The sequence below is a fragment of the Castor canadensis genome, chromosome 2 (genome assembly GCF_047511655.1).
Source record: "Castor canadensis chromosome 2, mCasCan1.hap1v2, whole genome shotgun sequence".
NCBI lineage: Eukaryota > Metazoa > Chordata > Mammalia > Rodentia > Castoridae > Castor > Castor canadensis.
The window spans coordinates 177,434,999-177,440,998 of record NC_133387.1 but is presented as its reverse complement, the minus strand read 5'-3'; positions in this window follow the sequence as shown (position 1 = coordinate 177,440,998).

The following is a 6,000-nucleotide window of genomic DNA, read 5'->3' as shown; positions in this document are numbered from 1 at the left end:
TGAATTTAATTGTAAGAAACCTTCTCTGACTGAGCTACTACTGGTGGTAAGGATTAGTTTTGCAGTGACCATGACTGGGATAGTGTCATTGAAGGCTGATGAATTAAGAGGTACAAGATTTTTGTATTCTATATTTTTTACTTCTGCCTCCACAGGTTGATGTTACAGATGGTATAATTCTTATTCCATATTAAGGAATTTTGTTCCTTAATGTTTTAAGCATTTCTCATAAACTTTTCAATAAAACGCATTTTCAAACATTATGTGCAATTATTGTCAAATTCTTTTCTTTTTGCCCCAATATTTAACTGTGGAAAAATACATTAAATAAAGTTTATCATTTTAAACATTATACTTGAATAGTTTAATGATATTAAATATAATCATAATGGTATGCAACCATTATTAGTACCCAACTATACTGTTCCTTCATCTTGTAATGCTGGGGCTCTTTACCCATTAGTTACATGATTATAAGGATAAAAAAAATGTTTGAACTGTCCTTAGTGATTCAGAGAACTAGCGGAAAATATATTATTAAAATAATAGTATAGATGTTTGACAGATTCCAAAATCTGAGAGAGGGAAGGAGCTCTAGCACAAGCAACTGCTATGAAACACCTTTAAGAAGAGCTATTATATATGAGAAAACAAGAAAAGATATACAAGATTTGTTAAATGTCATTTCAGAACAATACATGTTATTAACAGCTTTAATAATTGAAAAGAACATGATAGAGTAATTGTATTCAATCACTAGGCACTATGACAAACTGAGATAATGTTCTCATACAGAGTTTGTCTTTCATTTCTGTGATTCTAACTTATATAAATTTCCAAAAGAAAATAGTTCTTCACTTATAATTTTTATTTTCAGCAACCATCAGGATGTCACAGGAAATTTCGGACTTTAGGTAGAATCATTTCTCACTCTTTGTATTTGTTATGAGTAGCATTGTCTGTGCATCACACACACAATACACACACAAACACGCACACACACACACTACGTGGCCTTCAGTAAGAAGATTCAGGGGTGTTACAGTAGTTCATCACAGATGCAACTTTCTTTTAAATTATTGTGCTACAGTGTTGCCAAAAGCTTTCCTCTTTAGTGTCAAATAATGGGTCCAGATCTATCTGTCACTTTCACAACATGGTCATCAGTCAGAAATAATGGAAGAAGTGAAAGTTTCCATAACTTGAAGAACACTGGAAGTGGTATCCATGTATATCCAATTTGGGAAAGACTTTGTATCACAGACAAGCCAGGCTACAAGGAGAATTGAGAAATGCTGTTGGTGATCTAGGTGGGAGCATGACAAAAATAAGACTCATGACACTTTTTACTGAGAAAAAAGGGAGAATGAATATTAGGAGTAATTGACAGTTTCTCCCAAATATTCTGAATTTTTATAAAGTGTAATGTGATTAAAATATGCAATACATAAATATAGTACATATTGAAATAACTATTAAGTCCTATTAAATGTGCATGCCGTTCTGGGTGGAGCATTCCTTATAATGTCTGTGCAATTCTATACCCTTGTGTTAATTTGTGAATCTTCCCTATCCAGAAGTGGTGTCTGGACTCCAATCTGTCTTTCTAAATGTTACACACAGTTCAATGACACACAGTTCTTCATTCTCATTCATTTCTCACCACTTCAAGTTCTGATCAAGCACACTTTTGCTTCATCATATATGACAATGAATATTGTCTTCTCAGATATGTTTAATGTTAATGAATGCTTGTAGCTATTATAAAATTGTGTCTTGTATTTTACTGCAATACTAGTTTTAGGGTTTGATCATTATAGGCATCATGTTTTACATAGTTATAATTAATTCAATTACTGTTTTTACCCTTCAAATCTTAAATGTTAGACTTTATCAATTTGCAAAAATATCTTTATATGTAGATTAAAACAATAAGAAACAAGATGTCACATTAGAGATAAAATCTTTCTTGTGTCTCCTTGGATCAGAAATGTGTCAGGGTTGTGGCCATATAAAGAGAGGTGGATGGCTTAGAATGGCAGAATAGGATGGAAGAATTGATAGTTAGAGACCAGGGCATATCTCAAAATATACTTTAAATCTATAAAAGAACAACAGATCCTAATGTACTGTGCTAAATGGTAAGCAAATAGGGGAGAATCCCCTCATTGAGGTTGTAAGCAAAAGTAAAGAGGATAGCCCACTTGAGAAACCCCACAGGCACACACATTTGTATCCTGCAAAAAATAAAGTTTAAGACAAAAAAAAGTGTCCCCCATGCAGTGAGCTGGTGCCCCAGTAGTGGCTCCTGCAACTGTTGACTCACTTACCTGAGCTATAATGGGAAGTCTACTTATGAGAGGTCTTAAGAAACCTGCAGGCTGTGAGGGCAGAAGATCTTGCTCTTTTATATCTCCAAATCCCAAAGACCTTCCCAGCTTCATTATTCTCAGCTAGTGACCACCTTGAGAATTGGTAGGGACCCAGTCTAAGAACAACTTGGGTGGAGAGGGTAAGCTGGATGCCTGACTCCATTCTAGAAGTGGAGTATCCACTCAGCTTACTTGAGTCAAGAGTAAAAACCTAACTCAGAAAGGCTGGAGCTACCCTTTTCCTAGTGCCCACCCTCATATGGAGGGTATAAACATCATGAGGACCACCCTGATTTACCCTGTGCGTGGACCTGCTGCCTCATGAACTTAGGTGCAGAGTGCAAACCACATGTTCAGAGTGTCATTCATTCCTCCCCACTCCCCACCTGCTGCTGGGTGCCAGGAGCTGAGTCATATCCCCTGGAGTTACTGCCTCACACCCAGAAACTTAGTCCACTACCGTGCCAGCATTCTTCTACAGGGCAATAGTGGGCAGGCCTTTGGGTCTATACCCAGAGAGGATCCAGGTATACACATCGAGGGAGCCACAGACAAGACCCTGAGGACCAGAAATTGGAGGAAAACACTCACTGCACTGATGGTCCCGGCCTGTATCAACTCTCCTTTTAATAGCAAAGAAATATTGTCTTTTTTTCTCTTTTACTATTTCCCTTTCTCTGCAATAATTACACTGTGCTCTCTCACACCATTACTTCTTGTAACTTCATTCCACATACTTCTCTCCCTTTTCCAATTGTCCTTCTTAGTTTCCCTTTCCCAACACTCCTTTGTTATTATTACTTAATTTTAATACCTATAACATTAATAATGTTTAAACTCCTCATTTATCTCTTATATAAAAACTTTAGTTTCTTTCTTCTATAACATTATTGGGCATATAGTTGTTTTTTCCAACATTTTTACTATATTTACATATTTATTTATGTATTTATTTATTACAGTACTGAGGTTTGAACTCAGCATCTACACCTTGAGCCACTCCAACAGCCTGTGTTTGTAAAGGTTTTTTTTTTTTTTGAGATAGAATATCTCAAACTATTTGCCTGGGCTGGTTTTGAACCATGCTCCTCCCGATCTCTGTCTCCTGAATAGCTAGGATTATAGGCGTGAGCCATTGGCACCAACTTTTTTCTTTTTTTTTTTTTTTTACTACATTTAAATATCTAGTTTATTTTGCATTGCTGGTTTTGTTATTGCTGACTGCTTTCTCCCTTCTGAGGGGTACTAAAGGAGATATCCACCCCCAACAGATGCATAAATCATGATGTAGAAAACCAAGATATATGAAAACACAAGAGGACTTCTCCAAAAACACATAAACACATAATTTCCCAATAATTGAGTTCAAAGATACTTAAATGTCAGAAAAGGAATTCAAAAGTGTGCATTTAAAAATGATCAATGACCTTAAGATGATTCAAAAAAACAACTTGATGAAGGAAGGAAATTTGTTAAAAGTCATAGATGAGAAAGTCAGTAACATGCATGAAAAGAAAAGAAATTGAGATTCTGAAAAATAAATCATGCCAGAATTGTTAGAAATAAAAAAACTCAATAAATCTGTAGACTAAATCAAGCAGACGAATGTAAGGGATTGACGACAAGTTCAAGGAACTATTATATTAGGATGGCAAAAAGAAAAAAATATAAACAAGCATAATGAAACTTCCATGAACTCTGAGACATGATAAGAGACCAAACATAGGCATCCCTGGGATAAAAAAAGAAGCTGAGGCATGAAGTAAAGGCATAGAATATAAATTCAATGAAGTCATCACAGAAAATTCCCAAAGTCTAAGGACTAGTACAGAATCCCACAATGCCATTCCTGTGTTTATACCCAAACTTAGCACATGATACGATTATTTTCGCTCCTACGTTTATTGCAGCACTAATCACAATAGTAAGATCATGGAATTATCATAGGTACTCATTAGTAGTGAATGGGTATAAAAATGTGATCAGATCATTAAATTAAGTGAAATAAGCCAGACTCAGAAAAATAAAAATCATATGTTTTCTCTCATATGGGGAATCTGGACTTTTAAAAAAGACATGAAAGCAGCCAGGCAGTGGAAGTTGGTGGGAACAAGAGAGGATGATGGAGGTCAATATGATCCAAGTGCATTATCTACAAGTATAAAAATGACAAGATGACCAGCGATTTTCCACAACTAATTGAAAAAGGAAAAGGGAACTACTTGACAAGAGGAGTAGGAAGGAAAAAAGGGAGCAAGTGGGGCATAAGTAAGGGAAATGGAAGGGATAGGTACAAAGTGCATTGTATGCATTTCGAAATGTCATAATTAAATTCCCTTACTCTGTGCAACTAACAGAGTTAGTTAACACTTCAGGTTTAACAATAATTTTAAAGCATTCCAAGGTAAATGTAATAACAAAAATTTGTTGTCAGTATTATCTCAAAATTATACTTTAGTTAGTGAATATTGATGAGAAACATTTAGTTAAGTTTTACTTTTAAACACATAAATCTGCATGAAAATATTTTCTAAAACATGTGGTTTCAATGTCTCCCAATAGTTTTCATTTTTATTTTTAAAAGGAAAAAATTCCTCATCTCCTTGTTAGTCTTGGAAATTCCTCCCGGCATTTTGGCAGTACCTAAATATTTTCACCTGGAGACTGAAAGAATCCTTTTATTCAGGCTCCAATTTAAAATATTACAATGAATGCTGTTTTATGAATAGACCATTATATCTAAATACATAGTTAGTAGAGGTCAATGAAAAATTTAAAAAATCTTTCAAATCTTAAAGGCACAAGTTGCCTTCTCGGGTTTTCTAATTTCCACTTCTGAGTAATCATACAACAAAATGCCTTTAATATCTGTCTTAAAATTTTTCTAAAATTTTGAATTTTTAAATACCTAGGTTGAAACTTTCTAGAGCTCTAACAATATCTCTTAACCTTTGTATGTAATTAATCTGACATAAACTATCAATAACACCTATGTGACAATACTAATCCCTTGAGAATCAATGTGGAAAAGGGAATTTATAATTGTATCATTTTTCCAGAATTGATACTTGTGGGATAAAAAAATCTATTGGGAGGTTATTACCATTATTTGTTCCCAAATTCTCAATTCTTATAATCTGCATAGACTTCATATCAACTAATCATTGCAGAGGAACGAATGACTTGGGAAATCAGTTCATTCATCAGCATTAGTGAGTCAAACTGACAGTATCACCTCCTCCATTCATCAAAGTCAGTTTTGACTCCAAAGCAATGAAGAAGGAAAATACCCAGCACTGAATTCTCTGGAAATAAGAAGGGGTATGTATGAATCCGAGTAACCATTTTTAAAATTTTTATAGTCTCTTGCTGGAGTTTCTGTCTTAGTCTAAACAGGAATGCATATGTTTATTTTTTCTGACTCAATACATTTTCATATTAAAAGCTGCACTCTCAGATGAGTACAGAATTCCTTATAATTTCTTTCTTTTTTTTATAGCAATACAGGGGTTTGAATTCAGGGCCTCATGCTATTACCAGGCCAGCACTCTACCACTGGAGACACTCCCCCAGCTCTGGAATTCCTTATAATTTCCTTTTGTCCTGCTGTATAAAATTATGGCACAAA